Here is a 22,909-nt window from a genome sequence, read left to right as displayed (position 1 = left end):
TTGTGCCGAGTGATTCATACAGAGGTAAGTGCTCAGAAAATCAGAACTTTTCAGACCAGTCTACAGTTTTCCTTGAACATTTTTTTTTTGTTAAAACCCACGGACGCCGTGTGTGTGTGTGTGTGTGTGTGTGTGTGTGTGTGTGTGTGTGGTGTGTTCATACGTGCCGTGTGTATGGAGGTGAGAGAACAACTTTAGTGAGTTGGTACTTTCCTGCCAGCGGCAGTCGGAGGACACATTTCAGGCGGTCTCTCCTCCCACCGCTGGCTGAAATTCGGTGGGTAGGCTTGAGATTCATAAACTTTCACTCACTGCGCCATCTTGTCAGCTCCCGCCTTTGTTCTCACTTGTTCCTCTTGTTAGCGGTCTATTAAAACCGTGACTACTTCCTTCTGTGAACAAACTCCAATCTTACTTTGTGCAGATTGTCTTCACTGTAATTAGTTGAGTGTAAATTGTTTTTGTAGTGAGATTTCAAATTTAAAATATTTCAAATTTAAAATTCAGAGGCTGAGAAATGGCTTCTCTAGAGCCCGCCTTTTTGTTCTAAGGGCAGTACTGACTTTTGTGTATGATCTTATCTTGGAAGCACTGTAAAATATGAACACATTTACTGCTTGACGGCTATAGCTTTGCGATGTCTAAGGAAGGTCACACTCGTGGTTTATCTTAAGAGACCGTGATTCCTTTTTGTCCCACACGTCCCCAGGGTGACATGCGTGATGTCTCCCCCTTTCTCTCGCAGTTTTACTGGGAAGTTATTGTTCAGGTTGCTGAGTTGAAGGTGAAAGGAGCATTAGGAAACATCTGCCGTACCCCCTTTGTTTTCTGTGCGTGAGGAAAGAAACCCCAGAGAGCCCAGATTACTTGTGACTGCAGACGCCGCATGACTGCATTAAGGATCTAATTCTGCCAGGTGTCCCCTTCTGCGATGCTTGGAGTAATGAAGCATTGGCAACAGGAAGCGGTTTAGAGGTGCCCTTTTTCTTTACTCTGGCTGTAGGGTGGGAGGTACTTCGGGTATCATCAAGGCAGGGACTAGAAGCAGAAACGGGAAAACTTCCTATAAGAAAGCAAAGAAGCCTGATGAAAGAATGTTCATCTTGATTTGAGAAGAGAAATAATCAGAGAGATAATCACCTCCAGACTCGTGAACTCAAAAAGAACAATTTGAAAAAAAAATACAATATCATTTAGTTGGATATATTTTGGGGTTACTGTATATCTGAAATCATGAACTGACCTTCCTAAATCATGTGTCCTAGAGCTCAAGCCCCTTTCTGAAAGGAGACGGAGGAGGTGCGGATGGGGAGGGGGTAGATGGAAAAGGGGAGAGGGTGGGAGAAGAGAGAAGGGAAACTGGTTGGCATGTAAAACAAATGAGAAATGTTATTTCAATAAAATTAAAAGAAAAAGTCAAAAATGAAAGAAAGGAAGGAAGGAAGGAAAAAGGAGGGAAAGAAAGAAAGGAAGGAAGGAAGGAAGAAAAAGAAAGAAAGAGTCTATTGAGTGTGACCATAAGGAAAAAGCACCCCCAGAGTAGGCCAGGGGGAAAATGGAAAAGCTAAAAATAAATCATAACCTCAATAAATCCATTCATCATTGAGGAGAATTCAGAACCCATGTAACGTCCGGGTCCTACTCTATACGGAGGTGCCTGACTGTTGGGACAGAGTCTGTACCACTCCAAGCATCTGTCTTCTCGGCCGTGTTTTCTTCGCAGCTGACTACGCTTGGCACCCACCCAGCCTCTCCCAGTGGTGAGGCAGGACTGAACAATTTGGAGCCTACATCACATGATGTGAGCAGAGGAGCTGCTCCAAGTGGGAGCTCCCACTTGAGCGATTCTTTGTGCTGGGGTTCTTTGGTGAGAGGTGCTGAGCGGACCATCGTGGAGGTGAGCACATTTTGAGCTTCCTCCTGACTCAGCCTGGCTTGATTCAGCTTGGCTCTCTGGTGCGTGTCAGCGTCAGGCTTAGCCCTGGCTTTGAAGTTTTTTTCAATACTTGAAGAGTTGGGCCCATCCCTGACTTTAATATGTTGGACTAATGATACTGTGAATGTCTTGCTGCTGACTAAGTTCCAGGTGTCCTGTGTAGGAACACACCCTCCTTGATGTGGGAGTGGCCAAGACCACCAGGAAATTAGAAATCGGACCTCCTGCAAACTCTTTTAAAAATCAGGTGATTAAACACACAACAACAGCAACAACAACCCTGTAAGTCTTATTTGTAATGAATTATTTAGTCGACCAGTGTGAGGTGTTGATCCTATGTTCTAGTTGAATTTGCAAAGTTCAGCCAGAACTGAGACACCAGCTTCATTTCAGAGGTTTAAGAAGACTATTCTGGCAAAAATGATAACAAATACAAAAGAAAGAGCTCAGCTAACAACAAGAACGAACTTGTAGAATAGGTGTTGGGACATCATAGATCTACTTTAGGATAGCAGTGAGGTCAATCTTGGGGCAAGATGATAATTAACAGTAGATAAATATAACTTGAAAATGAAACTGTCCAAATTCCACATTTTGGACGATTCTTCGCTGAGGCTGTTCTATGGTTATGATCAGTCAGCCCAGGGGATTATTTAGCCTTTCATGCCTAATGGCTAACACTGCCCATTAGTATCCATTAGGGCCCATCATTGTCTGATGGTTAAAACTCTATAGAGCAAGTCACCTAGCTGACTCAGAGGCACCATTATAAATGTACTTTGTAGCATCATTTGTGACTCAAGAAGGTGGGATGCTGAGGGCACTCACCTCAACAACACGGGTGCGCTAAGACACTTAATAGGAATCTGTTTCTACCAGTCGCCAGGTCTCCTGTTTAGTGGCCATATTGCAGGGTAAAAAGGGCCAGTGAAAGAAAAACCTGGCCCTGAGACCAGAACCAAAGATACACCTTGCCCCTAACCAATTCAGAAATTGAAATTCAACCAATCCCTGAGCATGGAAACCAACCAACCCTCAAGCATGAAATCCAGCCAATCTCTGAGCTTGACCCAAGCTCAGGAATTGAAATCCGCTCACTCCTCACCCTGAAAATCTCTACCTTGCAAAAGTCTGCCCCCTAAGAAATTCTATATAAGCCCTGTACCTGTTCAGTTTGGGGTTGTCCTTTTTGACCCTAGCAGAGGCAGCCACTCTCCTGGATTCCTCCCTCCCAATAAATCTCTTGAGTAAGGTCTGTGGTAACAACTTTCTTTCACCAGAGCAGGTCAGAGCAGAGCAGAGATGTAACAACTTTCACAGGAGCTGAGCCCAGCAGGAACAGAACAGAAGTAGAACACTTTAGCTTGCCCTTGCTGGAGAAAAGTGTTACACTCTGGGGAAGCTGAGCAGAGCTGTGATGTTTCTCCTGCCCTTGGAGTAAAGAATCGTGATTGTATAAACAACCTTAGTGAAGACCAGTCCAGAAAAATTAGTCACTGACTGCTCCTTTAGGGCCCACGTTTCAGGTCACCTCCACGTCTACTGAAAACAGTGCTTGGAACACAGTAGGTACGTGGAAAGCATACATCAGTCAGTACACAAGACACTGAAGAAAAGATTGTGCTTTCTCTGAGTATCATAACAAGAGTAACAAAACAAGAGTTAAAACCAAAACTGCCCTTCTGCTAGCTCTGGTCTACTTAGACACATTTTCACATATGAAATGTGTACCCTCCAAGAAAATTCTAATGCCAAATGCTGTAAGGCTATCCTCTCTCGCTGGGTGCAGCATAAATTGTTAAAGCTTTTGTGGGTAGCAATTTGCCTGGGTGTATTAAGGGCTCTGTGAATGGACATATCCCGACCTAATAAGCCTCGTTCTGCCAACTGCCTGAAATATAAAAAGGCTGCTCTGATCAAACATGTACCTTGCAGCACCATTCGTAACTCAGAAAACCAATCGGGGACAGGCTGAATGGGGGTGGTTAAGTCAATCAATAGACATCCACTGTGCTTGCCCTGCAGAAGTTTTCGATGTCAAATGAATGCAGCTGTGCTGTTCTGCTCTGTTCAATGTGTCATACTTTTCAAGAAGAAGCAGACACAGTCAAAACAAACAAAACAAAAAATAAAAACACTTAGCAATAAGGAAAAGAAACCAAAGTACTCTCATTTACTTTCTATGATAATAACTTCCTGTTTTCCTTTTTAAAAAGTATTTTTATGTAATGCAGTTGTATTACTTTCATCCTAAAAAGCGTGGGGATAATTAACAGTGAAGCCTATCCGTGTTGGGCTAATGGTTGTGATAACGTGCAATTGAACTTTGTTTTTAGTGCAACTGGCAACCCAAGGTTGGTCTCTGACTCCTGCTTGCACCGCGTACCGTCCTGGCGGCTCATGTTAGGGCCTTGGGAGCCTGACAAGCGACCAGTGCTGGATCCACCCCCAGACAGTTGCATTAGATTGATCTTGGACACAAAGCTCTGAAGAGCAAAGTTTCAGGACCCACTGTAAGGGGCTTTCTTTTGGGCCACCAACCAGCTCCCAATCATGGCATGGAGACTTAGTAGTGGTAATGAATGCTTAGCCTTAGCTTAGACCTATCCCATTAGCTCATAGAACGTACTTTAGTCTGTTTCTCTTCATCTTCGTTTTGCTCTGGGGCTTTCTACCTTTCTTTCTGTATGTCCTATTCTCTGGCTACCTGTCTGGCTGGCCCCTGGAGTCTTCCTCTCCTTCTCCCTTATTCTCCCCCCCCCCTCTTCTCCTACTTGTTCTCTCTGCCTACTAGCCCTGCCTATTTCTCTCCTTCGGAGCTATTTATTATTAGCTAATTCAGCTTTTTAGTAGACCAATCAGATATGCCTTAGGCAGACAAAGCAACACATCTTTGCATCATTAAACAAATGCAGCATAGACAAATATAACACAGCTTTACATAGGTAAAGCAATATTCTGCAACATAAAAAAACATAACACATCTTGCCTACTTAGACAGATATTCCACAGCAACCCATAGTTCAGTCTCACAGCAAAGTCTGTAAAGACTCATTGATCTTTAAAGAGTGCCACAAGTAATCATTCTCTTTCTCCCCAATAGTATGATTAGGTGAACTTTAAAATAAAATTTTTTTGTAAAGGTGGCAAGCACCATGCCTTTTCATTCCTTGATATGAGTTGTTCACAGCCTTCCTAATTCTGCAACCTTTTAATACAGTTCCTCGTGTTGTGGTGACCCCAACCATAAAGTTATTTTTGTTGCTACTTCATAGCTGTAATATGAATTGTAATGTAAGCAGTTTCTGAGATAAAGGCTTGTCAAAGAGGTCGCAACCCACAGGTTGAGAACCATTCCTTGATATGGCGTCTATATGGACTGTATGCCCAAAAGTCTATTTCATAAGCTTCATGCCCATGTCGTGGTGCTGAAATGGATATAAACTTTAAAGGGGGCGTGGAAGAGAATAATAAGTCACTAAGTGATAGAATCTGTGTTTTTTAAAATTTCTTGGAGGTCATTTTATACTAATACTTCGCCAGGTAGCTTAAAGTACACACACACACACACACACACACACACACACAATTAACTGTTATATTACTCATCTCCGCCTTCTCCTGTATTGACCTCCCTTCCGCTCTCTAAGCAGCCCCCCATCCATCCCCCCATCAGATCACTTGTATTCTACTAGTCCCATCTTATTGCTCCCCCTGTTCCAGCAATAGTCACCTTTTACTTTTGTGATCTCAGGGAACATTGTGGAAGAGGGGGCAGAAAGACTGTAAGAACCGGAGGATCGGAGAGTCTGCTGTGAGGTTGTGTGTTTCTATTTCTGGGGTCCTGACAGGCTCTCTCCCTCACACCCCGGCTTCCAGGAGGTTCTGCCAAATTGTCTCCCTCACACCTCAGCTCTATATTTTTGAATTTAGCCACACATCAGCCACATTTTTCTGCCAGCAAGTAGGGCTGTAGAAGATGCTCTCAATGGTTGGTCAGTATGGTTTTATGCTTGTGCTACAATTTGCTTCACCATTTCCTCCCATTTTTAAGTGTTTATTGTTTCATCCTTCGCTAGGCAACTGCTCACCACTAAGGCAAATCTGAGCCCCCTTGGAAAGATTGTATATACAGACAATGCATGCACGCTGTAGTATAAAGTAATTAAGTAAAAAAGGATATAATCTTTTCACTCCTATCTCTCATCATCCTGCAGCAACCAACACTGTTAATAATACATTGGATGTGCTTTATATATTCTTAATGCTCACAAAATCAAACAAATATATTCATATAGTCATGGGACTGAGTTCATATATAGATGCAGAGACGTTCTGGGCTGTGCCTTTAAAAAATTCATGGCTGGCACTCCCACACCTAAGGCTCAGAGAACATGGTGGAAGAGGAGGCAGAAAGATTTTAATAGCCATCCAGGAGTTTTCTGTGAGATATTATGTCTTATAGTAGCATCAGGAGGTACTACATTCATAATGTCTCACCAACATGACTGTACAAGTCTGACCTGAGCAAGGATGACACCAGTGGTCATGTCAAAGGGGACCAGGGAAATCCCACAAAGCCTCAGCTCGGCACAAGGAACTCTAGGCAACTGAGGAAAGTTAGGGGCAAGAGAGGTGGCCTTACCCAAGGAAGAGCACACTGACTAGTTGTCAAGTGTCAGGTGGTCAGCCCTGAAAACATATGTAGAAGCAACATTATACACACTTAACACATTATATTTAGGAACACACACACACACACACACACACACATTTATGGGTGGAGCAACAATGAAAAGAGAGGTCAGAAATAAAGAAGCCATGAATTTGGATGAGCGTGGGGAGCAGTATATGGGAGATTTTAAAGGGCGAGAAGAGAAGGGGGAAATGTTGTAATTTGCTTATAAAATCTAAAAGACTACATAATTAAATAAATTAAAACATCATGTTTGAGGTCTTTTATTGTCCAATACTAGTGGGTGACTCAATTCTCTAATGGGTCTGTATGCATAATTGTAAGATACACGGCTAACTTCTTCAACCAATGCCTCTCCTGACTCAAATGCAGCATACTCTAACAGTGGCGTCTAAATCACTCTATCAGAATCTGTCCTAAACACCTGTTGTACTGTCTGGTTTATGTGTCAACTTGGCACAAGCCAGAGTTATCAGAGAGGAAAGAGCCTCAACTGAGGAAACGCCTATGAGATCCAACTGTAAGGTGTTTTCTCAATTAGTGATCGTTGGAGGAGGGCCCAGTCCGTGGTGGGTGGGTCCATCCCTGCACTGCTGATCTTGGGTTCTATAAGAAGGTGGACTGAGCAAGCCTTGGGAAGAAAGCCAGGAACCAGCATCCTCCCTGGTCTCCAGGATCCTGCCCTACTTGAGTTCCTGTCCTGACTTCCTTCAGTGATCAACAGCAATGCTGAAGTGTAAGCCAAATAAACCCTTTCCTCACCAACTTGCCTTTTGGTCACAATGTTTTGTCACAGCATGTAGGACCCATGGGTTTACCCCTGCTTCTGGGTTTCATTTTGAGGACAGTTTCTGGCCAGCCAGCATTTCCTGTTTGTTCCTGTGCTCCCTCTGCCCCTCCTGGTGATTGGCTATAGGCATTGTTGACTCCACCTTGGGTGTGGTAATTGCCCACCTGCAAGGGGGGTATTCCATTGTGCAGCAGCTAGGTATTTAAGGTTTTTCCTAAGTTTGAATAAACAGCATTCAGTTGATCTCCTTTCGAATGACCCAGGTCTCTTGTGTGTTCTTTCAATCTCCAGGCCCTTGCCTGGCTCGTGTATGGAACTGTACTGAGAGTAAGGCAGGTTCTGGTGTTACAACAGCAATAGAACTTCTAACTAAGACACCTGTGTATCCTTCAGAGCTGATACTTTAATCACTTCAAGAAGAGCAATGATTCCATACGTATCTTTTTTTTTTTACAAGTTTTGTGCTTTGTTGCCAAGTGTCCCTCTGAAACAGCTGTTAACTTAGGTTTTTAACATTTTCTCTACACATGGTCTTTCATCAATGATCGATCCTCCAAGCGGCCCATTTTCTCACTTGGAAATATCAGCAAAACCATTTCCATCAACGGGGTGAGGGAAGTGGGTGTGTGGACAGTAGAGGCTCTTCCATTGTGCACCCTGGACTTTCTCTGGAGGGAAGCAGCTCACAGATAAGTCACGTTGTTTCTCGGGGAGATTTGGTGCTGGCTCTCTGGTTGGTCCTGCTGGACTCAATTTGTTCTAAAGACCAGCGATGTCCACTGTGTGTCAGATCACGAATCAACTGGCATAGGACAACACTGTAGGTCACGTTTCAGCCCTGCTAATGGTCTGTGTCCGTTCTCCTATGACTGATGTTCTGGTCTCTCCTCTATTACACCAACTGAAAACCTTACCACTTTTGTTGTCTAGTACCCTGGGAGTGGAGTGGAGATCAATACTCCTGCTGTGTATAGAGCCGATGAGGGATACTTGCTATTATCATCCTCGGGTGGAAATAAAAGCGCCCTCTTCACTAACCTTCCCATTCTGTGAGCACAAGTCTCCCTATTCTAAAGTTCTGAAAAATTAACAAAATAAGAGTATCACCTTAGGTCAACTAATATCAGGGGTAAATGTAGTAGATTAACTAATAAATAAGAGAAAATGCCCAATTTCAAAGTCCAAGTATCAGTAATAAATACAAAACCAAACTGGCAAGCCATCTCAAGACATTCAAATGACCAGCTGGTATGTGTTGAAGGAGGAACATGCATACCATTGTGAAGCCACAGTGACCTTCGAAGTAGTTAAAGCAAGCATTCTCTGTTTTCTACATGAGGTCATCGGTGCACAGAAGGGTGATGGAGGTGGGTCATTTATCTGTTGCTTTCATTGGTTAATTAATAAAGAAACTGCTTGGCCTTTGATAGGACAGAAAATTAGGTAGGCGGAGTAGACAGAACAGAATGCTGGGACAAAGAAGCCGAGTCAGGCAGTCGCTATAGCTCTCCTCTCCAAGATGGATACAGGTTAAGATCTTCCTGGTAAGCTACCACCTCGTGGTGCTATACTCATTAATAGAAATGGGTTAATCAAGATGTGAGAGGATAGAGCTAATGGGCCAAGCAGTGTTTAAAAGAATACAGTTTCCGTGTAATTATTTTGGGTAAAGCTAGCCGTGCAGGAGCTGGTCGGTGGGAAGTGGCCCACTGCTCCACACTACAGAAGGGTCTTCCAACTTTTCCCAGGTCACACGGTATATTGGCGGAATTCTTATCTCAACAGTTACAGCAGATAAGAATGACATGTTCAATCCTCACTAGCACACGCCTATTTGATATTGAAGAGGAATTCTTAGATGCACAGACTGTTGCTGTTGTGCAAAATAAGATGGCGAACTAAATTCACGGAGTTAAATAGATGAGGGTCCATTCTGAACACTCTGGTCATCGTCCAGTCTGCTGCCCGTTTCCTCCGAACAGCACCCGTGCTGGGCACAGGTCCCACGAAACTCTTGGTTTTTGATTTGAAAAATTATCTCTTTGTAACCATGGACCACTTATCTTGTTCGTGGTTAATAAGATGAGCAGGCGCAGGCTCGAGGAACATTAGGCTGAAGTCCTTGTAACTCCACCAAACAGCTGCTATTTTCACTAATGGTAAAATCAATAGAAAAATGGCTTTCATTTAAGCAATTCTAGTCCTTTTGTCACAAATAGTTGAGGGTTCTTTCTACTCAAGTGGAAATTGCAAAAAGGCAAAGAGGCGCTTCCTTAATGGCATAGCCCTGAGCCTTGGCTGTGAGAGGCTTCCCGGTGACCCTTTCAGAGCCAGAGCCTTGACAACAGAGGTGCAGCTCAGGCTTCAAAAGTCCGAGGCTTCCTGTGGTGACTTGAGTTCTGGTGATCCAGTGCAGATCACCTGGTATTACAGCGCCACCCTTTAGAAGGCAGGGCCGTGGGTTCATAGCCACTGTAGGTGATTGGGCAGCTTCCTGGAACACTCAGCAGCCAGGGTGCAGAGATCCTCCAGGCGCTCCATCCTCATGGCTTCATCTTGCAATCTCAGCTCTCTCTAGTCTCACCCCGGTGCCTCTCTCTGAAACTTCGCTGCTGCTCTGTAACTGCTCTAAGTGTCCGAGGTAGTATAACCAGTTTATCCCATTCAACCCAGGATACAAAGTCGCAAGCATGGGAAAAGCCACTTTGAGGACGCTTTAGTGGGGCCTGTGATGCGGCGAGGACAGAGTACACAGGAGGGATGTACTTCCTCACGCTGGGATAGGGTGGCAGGGGACTACTTAGACAGGCAGTCACGGGTGCGCACTATCACAGGCTGGGAGGGGGTGCCTTCTCCTCTTGGTGGAGACATGCTGTGACGTGGTGAAGAGCAACTGAAGTGGGGTCACTGTGAGTGATTGATGGAGGGTCATTTAAGGGTGTCTGAAGGCCTACACAGAGCCTCTGCAAACACAAGGCAGACACTGGAGCAGCAGCTGTGGTGGCTGGATAACTGAAAGGACATCTTTGGGTAGCTGCCCCTGAAGTCTTCTCCAGCTATTGGTTGCTGAATAGGAGTCACTGAGGTTTTAAAACAATCATGGTTGTCCCACAATAGCTGGGACAACCACCCCACCCTGAAACTGTGGGTGTTGGGGCTCACTCAGTGCAATTCAGAAGCAGAAATGGTGCCTGTCTGGAACAGAGAGTCCCAGAGACAGTGACAGGACTTCCATACCTGGCCTCCATGCCCACTTTGTCTGGGGCTGTTGGCTGGTTTTGCTTTGGGGCATCTACAATGGGTGCGGAGTGGTGGGGTGGGAGGTGAAGTGGAGGTGATGGGGTGTTTGATAGTTTGTTTCTGATAACTTTATGTAAGAACTGAAAACAGCCAAGAGTACATACAGCAATGACATGTCATGAAGTTAATGTGCTCAAAATTACCGAACAATGATCAATCAATCCCCAGCCAAATACCCCTGGGCAGCAGTGGGCCCTCTACTTGGCCCTATTTTCAGGTAGTGATATGGAATAGAGTTAACAATTTATTCTACTTAAGGGGCAACTAGAGCTATTTGTGGCTACTGTGAAGGGTGATGATTCTCTGATTTCTTTCTCATCCCATTTATCATCTGTGTAAAGGAGGGCTACTGATTTTTTTTGTTAATCTTGTATCCTGTTACATTACAGATAATGTTTATGAGTTATAGAAGTTCCTTGGTAGAATTTTTGGGGTTGTTCATATAAACTATCATATCATCAGCAAATAGTAAAAGTTTGACTTCTTCTTTTCCAATTTCTATCACCTTAATCTCCTTTTGTTGTCTTATTGTTCTAGCTAGGACCTCAAGAACTATATTGAATAGATATGGAGTAGACAACCTTGTCTTGTTCAAGACTTCAGTGGGATCGCTGTGAGTTTCTCTCCATTTAGTTTGATGTTGGCTGTTGGCTTGCTGTATATTGCCTTTATTATGTTTAGGATTTTTCCTTGTATCCCTGCTTTCTTCAAGACTTTTATCATGATGGATGTTGTATTTTGTTGAAACCTTTTTCGGTATCTAATGAGATGATCATGTGGTTTTTATTTTTCAGTTTGTTTATATGGTGGATTACATTGACAGATTTTCATATGTTGAAGCATCCCTGCATCTCTGGGATGAAATCCACTTGATCATGGTGGACGATGGCTCTGATGTGTTCTTAGATTCGATTTGCCAGTATTTTATTTAGTATTTTTGCATCAATGTTCATGAGTGAGATTGGTTTGTAATTCTCTTTCTTAGTAATGTCTTTCTGTGGTTTGGGTATCAGGGTAGCCTCATAAAAAAGAGTTTGGCAATGTTCCTTCTGTTTCTATTGTGTGGAATAATTTGAGGAGTATTGGTATTAGTAACTCTAACCAAACAAGTGGAAGACTTGTATGACAAGAACTTTAAATCTTTGAAGAAAGAAATTGAAAAAGACACCAGAAAGTGGAAAGATTTCCCATGCTCTTGAGTAGGCAGAATTAACATAGTAAAAATGGCAATCTTACCAAAAGCAATCTACAGATTCAATGCAATGCCCATCAAAATCCCAGCAAAATCCTTCACAGACCTTGAAAGAACGGTACTCAACTTCATATGTAAAAGCAAAAAAAAAAAAACAGGATAGCCAAAACAATCCTGTACAATAATAAAACTTCTGGAGGTATCACAATCCCTGACTTCAAACTCACTACAGAACTGAAAACAGCCTGATATTGGCATAAAAACAGACAAGAGTACCAATGGAACCAAATCAAAGACCCAAATATTAACCCACACATCTTCGAACACATGATTTTTGACAAAGAATCAATTGAAAGTGTTATTTAAAAAATAAACTCCATATGGCTAAGGTAAAACTTAATGGGGGTGTAGCTTTCCCCCTGGGAAACACCTTATTCCTTCCTTCCATTATCACAACAGAAAAGTTAATATAGTTTCTGTGTTTTCAAAAACCGGAATCAGTTTTCTTATACACAGAAAGATGTTAAATGGGACAATTGGGGGCATAGACTGTAAAAGAAAATCCAACTTGGAATGATTTCTAAGATAGGTTGCCCTATTTATGTGTTTGGATAAAAACGCAGAAAAGAAAGTAAAGCCCGTAACTATTCTTTCAAAATTAAGCAATTTTCCTTTTTTTTTTTGTTGGTTATGAACATCAGCTTCAGACAATAATGCTTCCTGTTCCAATGGAAAGCTTTCAGGACATGATTTGTTCTGACTGTTGCCTCCTGGTGTCTTCCGGCATTCTGTGCTCCTCTGCCCTCTGCTAGAGTAGACCCTACAGCAGTACGCTGGCCCAGAGTCTACAGAATTCAGCGAACATGTGGGGCATAGGTACTGAGGAGGAGGAGCCCTGTCAGGTGGAGTTATAAGGATGGATTCTTATGGCCCCTCCCTGAGGACCCAGCAATCCCTCAGAACTAACATACAAGCAGACATGTAGTTACACCAGAATGCTCACTGCTGCAAGGTTGAGCCCCACCTGTGCTCTTCAAGCACAAAGGAGGGGACATAATCTGCTTTCCCAAAATAGCAAAACCATGCCAGAAAGGCTGTGACATGTAAAGAAAGAAACGAAGGATGGAGTGGCATCCGTAAGGGCTAAAGAGCAGGAGACTCAGTCGGGCTCAGCTGACAGACGCCAGCCAGTTCTAGTGTCCTGACCACCATGATTATATTCCACTCAATGGAATCTAAACGTTCATCTCATTTCAACATTTGCTTTTCAAAGCAATATTTGTAAGCTGTTACCATTTAATTTCTATCTCACAAAAATCACCTAGGTATCTCAAAGTCGAACAAGATTACTACCCATGCATCTATCACCTGGAATGAACAAATATGAGCAATGAGGTATATTTTAGTCAGCCTTTTTTTTCAAATATTTATTTATTATGTATAGAATATTCTGCAGGCCAGAAGAAGACACCAGACCTCATTATAAATGGCTGTGAACCACCATGTGGTTGCTGAAAATTGAACTCAGGACCTTTGGAAGGGCATGCAATGCTCTTAACCGCTGAGCCATCTCTCCAGCCCCCTTAGTCAGCCTTTTAACAATAAACTACTATGTGATTATTCAAAGTTCCTGGTAAATTTTTCCTGGTCACATTTTACATCCTTCTTCTCTCTTCTAAGTGAATTGTTGACATGGATTTTGTGGTGTTAGGGCCTTGTTTCTATAGTGTACCAAGTGTCTGTTAGTAAACAACATTACAATACATGCACATTATACGTGAGTAAGTTACTGTACATTATACTTTGCTAACAGAATGTTTCTCAATGTTATGCTTTCCATGCCATAGTTTTACTAATATGATCCATCACAGCAATCTGCAAAATTAATTAGGCTACCCCATCGCTCTCGACAATATGCCTTGGTATGGATTCTTTGTTATTACTAGGATTGGAGTGAGCGTCTTTGCACGAGGTCATTTGTCTACGTGCTTATGTCTACACACTCAACTAGGCCATTCCCTGGAAATGGAATTGCTGTTCACTGAGCATGGTTAAGGCTTGCGAAGGATTGCTATCTCATACTATGTCATTAGCTTCTATTTATTTTCTTCTTGTCTGTGATGACCCAAGGGCCCATGTTAATCATTTTAATATGCCATTTCTCATGCGTAAGAAGTTACGTGACACATTCTTTAACTATTGGCAGTGTTCTTCCCCATTGCATACTGTTCTCTCCCTGATTCTCTTGATGCTGTTAAAATCATTTCTTCAGGTCCCTTCCCTTCACACTCTCTCAGTGCATGGCTTCACTTTTCATTTCACTGAAAACAATATAGATAATCAAAAGAAAATGGCCAAGTAAGCCTCTATATATTTAACCAATGCTTGACACTCCACTTGCCTTTATGCTGGTCACAGATGACAGCGTTAGGGTTAGGGCTCCTACATGTACAATAAAACCCCTCATTTTTCATACCTGCAAGCCCACCATTCCTCCACTTTCAGCTCTTAACAGTAGACAGTCCAGTGTTTCCGGTAAGGGACTAGGTTGTAAGGATTGGGCTTTGGGAGTCTTGGCATATCTGTAACTATGTTTCAGTAAAAAATATAAAGTAGGATTTGACCCCTCCCTAGCTCTGTAATTTTTCTAGCTTTTCTGCTTGCACCACGGCCACGCCTATGCAGCCACTCACTTCAGCAAGTACCAGTTCTAAAACTCACTGTGGGTTCTCCTCTGAGCTCACTAGAAGCCACACGTTAGCACAGTGGAAAGGGCACTGGGACAGCAGCCAGGGCACTTGATTCTCGGGTTTCGACAGAGGAAGAAAAGAAATACCGACCTGTACCAGAAGCCCTTAGCATCTTGCTGCCCCAACAGCTCTACTCCTTTCATACTGCCATTCCTGAAAGTGTGGTCTGCTTTGCCCTCTCTGCTTCTCTTCCTGTTCTGTCTTGACTCCATTCCCATCTGCTCTTGGTCCACTTATACGAAACTGTCCTTTCCAAGGTCTGCAGCTTACATTACGCTGTCTCCAAAAGCTAATTCCCAGTGTCTGTTTTAACTTCTGGAAGCTTCTCCACACTGCTTTCTGCTCATCTTATGTTCTGTTCTGGTTTGTCTCTGAACTAAGTTCTGACTGACTTCTCTCCTAGATGCTCCTTTATTCTGATTATTTGTTATTATTAAGTATTAATTACATTATTTAACATTATAATATAAAGTATATCAAAATAATTTACAGCATATCATAATATATTAATGTAATAGATCATATTGTATTATATTATTATTATTTATTCTGCTTATTAAATTCCAGGCCTACACTGATAGGCCCCAAGTTCATACTGCCTACCCAAATTGTTCCCTTAAGAGCACACTCTCTCTCTCTCTCTCTCTCTCTCTCTCTCTCTCTCTCTCTCACACACACACACACACACACACACATACACACACACACACACACCATAAACTGGATGAATAATTGATAGCTCTGGACACACATCACAAACAACGTAGCTTTTCACTTTCTAAACTGTTTGGGGCCCTGGTCTTTCCATCTCAATAACTGGAACCACTATTCCTCTGGGTGCTCTGGTCTGGAGCCAAGAGGTCAAGAGCATCTGTGATGCTAACCTTTTTCTCACAACCCATAGTCAGTTCCCCTACATGTCTCATTTCCGGAGCCTTCAAATCCTCTGCTGGGTGTCATCCTTAACATCCACATGATGTCACTGGATCCCCAGCAGCTCAGTCTAAGCTGGGTTCACAACAGCCCTTTCTTCTGATTTATGGAACCCCATGGATCCTTAATTAAACCATCCAGTCCTAGTCATGCCATTCCTTCTCCAGAAATTTCCATATTAGAGTTAGAGTGAAATCTAACCTGACCCTTTGGCAATGTCTCATCTCTTCTCTCCCTTGTCCCTGGCTATTCAGCTCCACTCTTGGATACTCTGAGTAAAGTCTCTGCCTTCGACTTCTTCATATTGCTGGTCTCTTCGGCATTCTCCCTGAACTTTACGTTGACCTCATTTCTTTGCCTCAGATTGTCACCTTTCCGTGCCTATCTTCACTTCCTCGTTCAGATTTAATTTTCTTGAACATTTTGAATATTAAATAGCATTACATTGGAACCCTCCGTCCTCAAGATAATTTCCTGGGAGGCATGTCTGGCACATAGTAGGCAGTCAATAAGCACTGGCTAAATGGATACTTCTATCAGTGAAGGAAGAGGACCCAGCCCCTTGTCCTTCCCTCTTCATACCTCATGCTACCCTCCTGAGGCTTTGCTGGACTGTGGAAAGGCACTTTGACATTCGATGTTTCTGGAATCCATGCAGCAGGGCCTCTTCTGATGTGGACTGTTGTTAGGACTTCTCCTGCTGATAGTCACTGCCGCCACAGGACACCGTTTCTCTGATTGGCTCAAGCCTCACCGGCTGGGCTGTAACAGCAGCTTGAGTGGTGGAGGGCTGCCACACCTGTTGGCCTTTCTAGAGATGAAGGATTGGAGGCCACAACGCGTGCCCCTTTCAGTCATTCCTGACGTCCTTGGAGTTCCAAAAAATTCTTCCTAGTTTTGGGCGGTAGGCTGGCTGTTGGCCCCAGTTCTTGCCAGTGTTAAACACTCATATCCAGGGTTCCTGGAACTGTAGTGGACAACTCAGGTCTTGGAGCTACATTCTACCGCCAACCACAGCTTCCTTTCTCCCTCTGTGTTTGAATGTGTGATCTCAACCGTGAGCTGATTACCTCACTTTCCTCTCCAGTCTCTTCTTTCCCAAAAACAGAAGGCCAAAGGGACTGAGGAATGAGGAGGAGGTCACTTTTTGGACAATAGTTTTGTTCACTCCTTTTCTGTGCGCTATTTCCAGTCGTGTGAGGTTTTCATGAAAAGGAAGTTAATTCTTTCTCGTGTTTCTCCACTTAACTGAAGACACTCACGTGGCGGGATGGAGTGTGGCAGAAGGCACCCTTGGGGAGATGGGCTGTGCCTTCACTCAGCGTCCCTCTTCACCCTCACAACTGTGACCGTAGCAGCTCCGTTCTGTACATGTATGTGACAAGCAGAGGCATGGCCTCTTCCAGGGCTCAGCCCCTCATCTGGAGGCCTCAGCTAAGGAACAGGCGGCTCGGTGAAGGGGAACAGCAAATTCTCCCGCTGTAATGGGTGTGGAGTGTCAACACGGGAACTGTCAGTGAGCGTCCCTGTTCTCTGTGCGGACAGCTTGAGCTTGCTCCCTGACATTCACGCTGTAGAAACATGACCTGGAACTGATGTGTTCTGACAGAAACAAGCTGGGAGACTTCAAGCTCGTTCTCTCTCTCTCTCTCTCTCTCTCTCTCTCTCTCTCTCTCTCTCTTTCTTTTTCGCTCTTCCCTGATGCTGCAGGACTTTTGAGTGGGGACAAAAGCTTGCAGCTGTCAGAAGATAACCAAAGCCCCCCCCCCTCATAAAAGCCGTTTTCTGTGGCCCATGGAGCCCCTATGGAGGCTGTTGCTGAGGTGTGTGGAGATGTTGTTGCTGTCTGTTTGTGAATTTTTTGTATGCAGAATAAACAAAATCATCTTTTTAGAGCACAAGTAAATGAGATAACTGAGATAATAAGATAATAAAGTAATATGGGAAAATGATTCTGTAATTAGTTTTTTCAGTCATTTATACAACTGTTTTTGATCATGAAAAAGAAATATTCTATTAAGATTTTCTGGAATGCATATATTGATGAGGTTGGACTCTCTGTGTAGCTTTAAGTTTTCTTTTGGGGAGAGGAGAAAAAGAATTTCTTTTTTAAAAAATTCTACCCAAATGATCAAAGTATTATATTAATCAAATAACTCAGCAAATGGCTAAAGACTATTTACAGACCTGGGGTTACAGTCCTGTAGAGGGGAGAAGTATTCCCTTAAGATTGGTCTTGACCATATGAAAGCAATAATTTCAGAGGAAGAAATCCTTGAGGGTAACTGAGCTGTGTCAGCGGCCCAGGGAAGGCTTGTGCTTTAATGTCACTGTGATGTTGAAGGCCCTGATAAAGGGATGAGGCTATGGATAAACAGATACATTTATAGTGAAGTAAATCGGGCATTTAGAAAACATACCCTGACTTTTTTCTCTTCTGTCATCAGGATTTTCCCTTCCTGGCTGATCTCTTACTATACAGCTAAATACAGCTAAATGACAAATATCATTGCCCTAATGGAGAAGGAGAGGATTATGCCTTGGCTGAAATACAAGTAACAGAGGAGACTACAGTGACATAATGGGAGTTCTTGTAAGGAAGGCATGGGAAGTACATAGACAATAGAGGTCCAAGAAGAGCGGAAATAATCGGCTGTGTGAATCCTCTTGAGGTCTAACCTAAGAGCCTGTCATAGTCGTATTGGGATGTTCCCAATGGATCTGCATAAACACACTCTGATGGCTAGCACTGACTTCCCTGAGGGATAACCTGTGGTATCTGAAATCCTCCCATATTAGCCTGACATTTGCCTTGACGTCACACCCAGCAAGGAGGGGAAACAGACAGAAACCAAAGCTGAACTTGAACCAAAGTCCAAGAACTGTCTGCTGGAGCCCCTTCTCCAACACCAGCCCACTCTCAGGGGTGCGGGCCACTTCTATCCCTGCAGGATGGAAGTCCTGGAAGGAACAGAGGTACAGGCTAAACTTGAGGTTCGAGTGAGGCCTCGGTGATGTGACAAGAGACCAGGGCATTGTAGAGCAGTCAGGAGGTGACCAGAGCAAATCATAAGCTGCAGAGAGTTGAAGGGTCACAGGCTAACATGTGAACCAGACAGCTGTCCACAGCTTCTCTTGTGACTGGATGCCACGCAAAGAGAGGAGGAACATGACACCAGAAAGAAATCACCTGGGGTGGTTGAGCTCTTACTCCAAAGAGAGCATTGGCCAATAGCTTCTTTTAAGTAGAAAGAAATGACACTAACGGTATTTGCAATTTTCCTGTGAAAATGGACGCGCCAGAGAAAGAAGATTAGCTAAAATTTAAAAAAAAAATCGCCATTTTCCAGACATTGGAAATAGTGTAAATTTTGTCATTAAGATGAATGAGCTCAAATCAAATGCCTTCTGTTCCTTCACTAAATGTTATGAGGAGTGAGTCCCTGATGATAGACAGCTTAAGGCAGAGGAGTGAACATCAGAGAAGCAAGGAGAACAATTCTTCTGTTAGGGGCTTAAAATACACATTAGTATCTTACACTCTCAGAGAGGTCCTGTATTGTTTCAAGTTTATGAACAGGCTGGGTCTGATTCTGACTGGATGGATACCAAGGGTTGTACAATTGAAAGTCCTTCTTTAAGAAAAGAAATAAAAACAATATGAATGCCAAATTCAGAACAGATCACAGGAAGGACCTGTGGCAATCAGGACCCTTGAGTCTTTAGCTTCGCCAGCTCAGTATTACACTCCAATCTGTCTGCGCAGCAAATGACTGGATTTGCTCATGGAAAGACTTTTTCTTCCCGGCACCCACTAATACCCCCTTTGACTGACATCGAGCTGGGATGTGCTGCCGCAGGCTGCATTGACTTCTAACTTGTCTCCTCCCTTTATTGCTCCCTTCATCATGTCCCCTTCATTCCATGGCAGCTCACTGCTTCCCTTGAATGCCAGCCACATCCCCATACTACGCCACTCACTACATCCGGCTTGTCTGATGCCACAATAAAAGAAACCTTTATGCTCATATCTGAACCTTAGATGTACAGTAACGTCTCTTTGTGTTCTCATATAGTACTTGCGTACATTATTTCAGAGAGTTCACAAGGCGAATGTTATTTTTTTCTGGGCAACGTATTCCAATAGTTTCGAGCCGTTACATTTAATATATAAGAGTAATTCTAATCAACCATACAAAAATTATTTTTTTAAATGTTTTCTTCATTATTATGTATACAGTATTCTGCCTGCAAGCATGCCTGCAGGCCAGAAGAGGGCACCAGATCTCATTACAGATGGTTGTGAGTCACCATGTGGTTGCTGGGAATTGAACTCAGGACCTTTAGTAGAGGAGGCAGTGCTCTTAACCACTGAGCCATCTCTCCAGCCCCAAAAATTATTGTTTCAGCAAGCAACAGATCAAGAAACACTCTCTGGCCAGTATGGCCCCCTCACGTGTTTTAAATGCTGGCAGTCTTTGCTGGGAGCCTCCATCAGTCTACCGGCCTCTGCCATCATTCTAGCAATTCTTTTCATCTCTCCATTCTCAGCTAAAACTCCGCCTTTAATGCAAAACCATGGATTTGATCCTCTTCCTTCTCTCGTGTTTTAAATTCATATCACTACGGGAACTATTTTATTCTGCTCTTGATTATAACTTATTATTTAAAATTCAATTTACCTCACTTCATTGTAAAGTCCTTGAGTGTAGAGCCGATTCTGATTTTTGACAGGAAGCTTTCACCTAGTCGGTGGCAAATGTATAAGAAAGGAGGAATTAACAGTGGCCCATAAGGTTCTCCTTAGGGCTCAATGAGGTTGTCCATTAAATAAGAATGTAATGAGTAATGCCTATTATGTTTTGTTTTGAAAGTCCCCACAAAAGGTACCTGGAGCACAAGGCAAGCCCCTCAGAAATAGCAACCGTGTTATTTTATCATAGTTCAGTGCTCGGCTCAAAGGAAACACTCAGTAACTGATTATGATTATGATTAGTTATCGCTGCTTAACAAAAGGGTGTTGAATCAAAGCTGGATGAATGGAGCCGGCAGAGATGTGGACTATGTGCAATAGCCTTCGGGCCCAGGGAGAGTTCCATTCATCATTCTGCTATTAGTTTCCTATTTAATCTGCTGTTTTATTTTTCTATGTGAGTGGCTGTGACTCTCTGATTAAAAATCGCCAGATCAGGAAAATGAATTTAGTGTCTTCGGTAGTCCTAACGGCCACATCAGATTAACTGCCAGACTGACTCAACTATGCACAAATTAGATATTAAGATAGATGAAAAGAATCCAATTGGACAAAAAAAAATGATTTCGAGACTGCATAGATCAAATTAATTTTCTTCCTTTGTGCAATTCAGTTCAATTCAGCCCTTCACATATATGGAGCAAGCACTGGAGGGGATAGCGAGAAAAAATGTCCCTGTTGCTAAGGAGTTTATAATCAACTGTGAAGATCTCAGGGTGATGAAGAAAATATGCTGTCTGTACAAAACCCTAATATAAGTCAGTGCAAATCTATTTCATGAGATTTTGATGAATTCGGAGGTTCTGTAGAAGAATGGATTGTCTCCCTAGTGAGGGAATGACGGGATGGAGCAGGGCGAAGATACTGCTGGTTGGCCAGTGTGATTCTTGGTCTCAAATGAAGACAGCGATATGTTATCCCCGAAGAGCAGTGAGAAGTTTATAGAGTCCACGAAACTCTAGGATTCATTACTAGCAGGATGGTGTAGACATTTTCTAAAAGGAGTCATCTGTCATCGGTAAACTCGAGAGGAAGTATGCGGCACAAATTCATGCAGACACTAAATCCCCAGTACAAGTGTCAGGAGCTGTAGCTCGCAGGAGTGACTGAGCTCCATCCTCAAGAACAGGATCAAGTCTTCGTCAAAGGGCTTGGTGTCTAGAGTTCGCTCCCCTTTCCCTTCTGCCAACCTAACATACACTGTTCCTCTCGTCGAGAGGACTCAGCATTCAAAATGCCATCTTGGACACAGACCTCATCCCTGATCAGATGCTGCCACCTTAATCTTGAATGTCATTGTCTCTAGAATTATGGGAAATAAAATTCTTATATATATTACCCTGTGGTAATTGTTTTAGGACCACAAGATGGACTAAGACAAAATCATATCAAACTAATCTTTTCTAGAAGATCTGTGATTATTAAATTGGTACAAATGAGAAATGAAATATATATAAAGCAGCCATATTTCAGGAGAACTAGAAGAAAAACGAGGGACATTAAAATTGATGAATTGAATTTTTGTATCCGAAGGATACTGATTAATAGATAAATGTTACCCTGAAGGACACTGGCTAGTATCTTTTCATGGGCATCTCACTTTAACACTACTTGATTTATATTGAAGCAGAAACCTCCGTAAAGATATAGAAGATATATGCTCACTCATTAATTGTCATATAAACTGGAGTGGAAAAAATGGCAACAAACAAATACTGACAAAATCATCCAATGGTCTTCCCAATGTTGATATTATGGTTCAGATATACCAAGTCTAATCATTCTAACCTTGGTCAAAATGCGGGCTGGAGAGATGGTTCGGTGGTAAGAATACTCGTTGCTCTTGCAGAGGACCCAGATTTGGGTCTTAGCACCCACATGGTGGCTCACATTGATCCTAACTGCAATTCTAGGGGATCCAATGCCCTCTTCTGACTTCCATGGGGAGTCAGTCTATGCATACAGGAATGCTTGCGGGCACAGGCAGACATACATTCAGGTGAAATGCTAATAAACAGAACATAAAATAAATCAATCTAAAATAATTTAAAACTAGAAACAACAGAAGGCCAACTGTATGTGGAAGAGATGGTGGAGATGTGACCAAGTAGCAGTAAAACAAACCTCTAGGATTAATTAGTTGATGGTGTGAGTAAAACGTATTACAGAACCAATGAACCTATCACCACCACCACCACCTCGCCTCTGCCCCGGCATAATGGGCTCTTGGCAGTGTTTGTACGAAGACTGTCTCTGGAGAGGCAGGAGTGGCTCCTGCCAATCACAGCCCATCGAGAGCACAGTGCACATGCACTGTGTGTGCCTGAGCGTGACGTGCAAAGCCCAGGGTACAATTACGTGTGTGAAGCCGCTACCAACGTATTCCATTCAGAACGTGTACGGGCCTCGAAGGTCACGGATCTGGATTACCGACATCCGAGCAGAAATATGTGAAAATGTGTCAAGTGACCCAAGAGCTGTCTTATGAGGAAAGTAATTTCATTTCTTTCATGCGGCTTCGAAAGGCAGAACTCGACCAGCAATCCTAATGAAAAGAAT

Source organism: Alexandromys fortis, unplaced genomic scaffold (genome assembly GCF_014885135.2).
Source record: "Alexandromys fortis isolate MF-2015 unplaced genomic scaffold, M_Fortis_MF-2015_v1.1 scaffold_33, whole genome shotgun sequence".
NCBI lineage: Eukaryota > Metazoa > Chordata > Mammalia > Rodentia > Cricetidae > Alexandromys > Alexandromys fortis.
Note: the sequence above shows the minus strand (reverse complement) of the source record.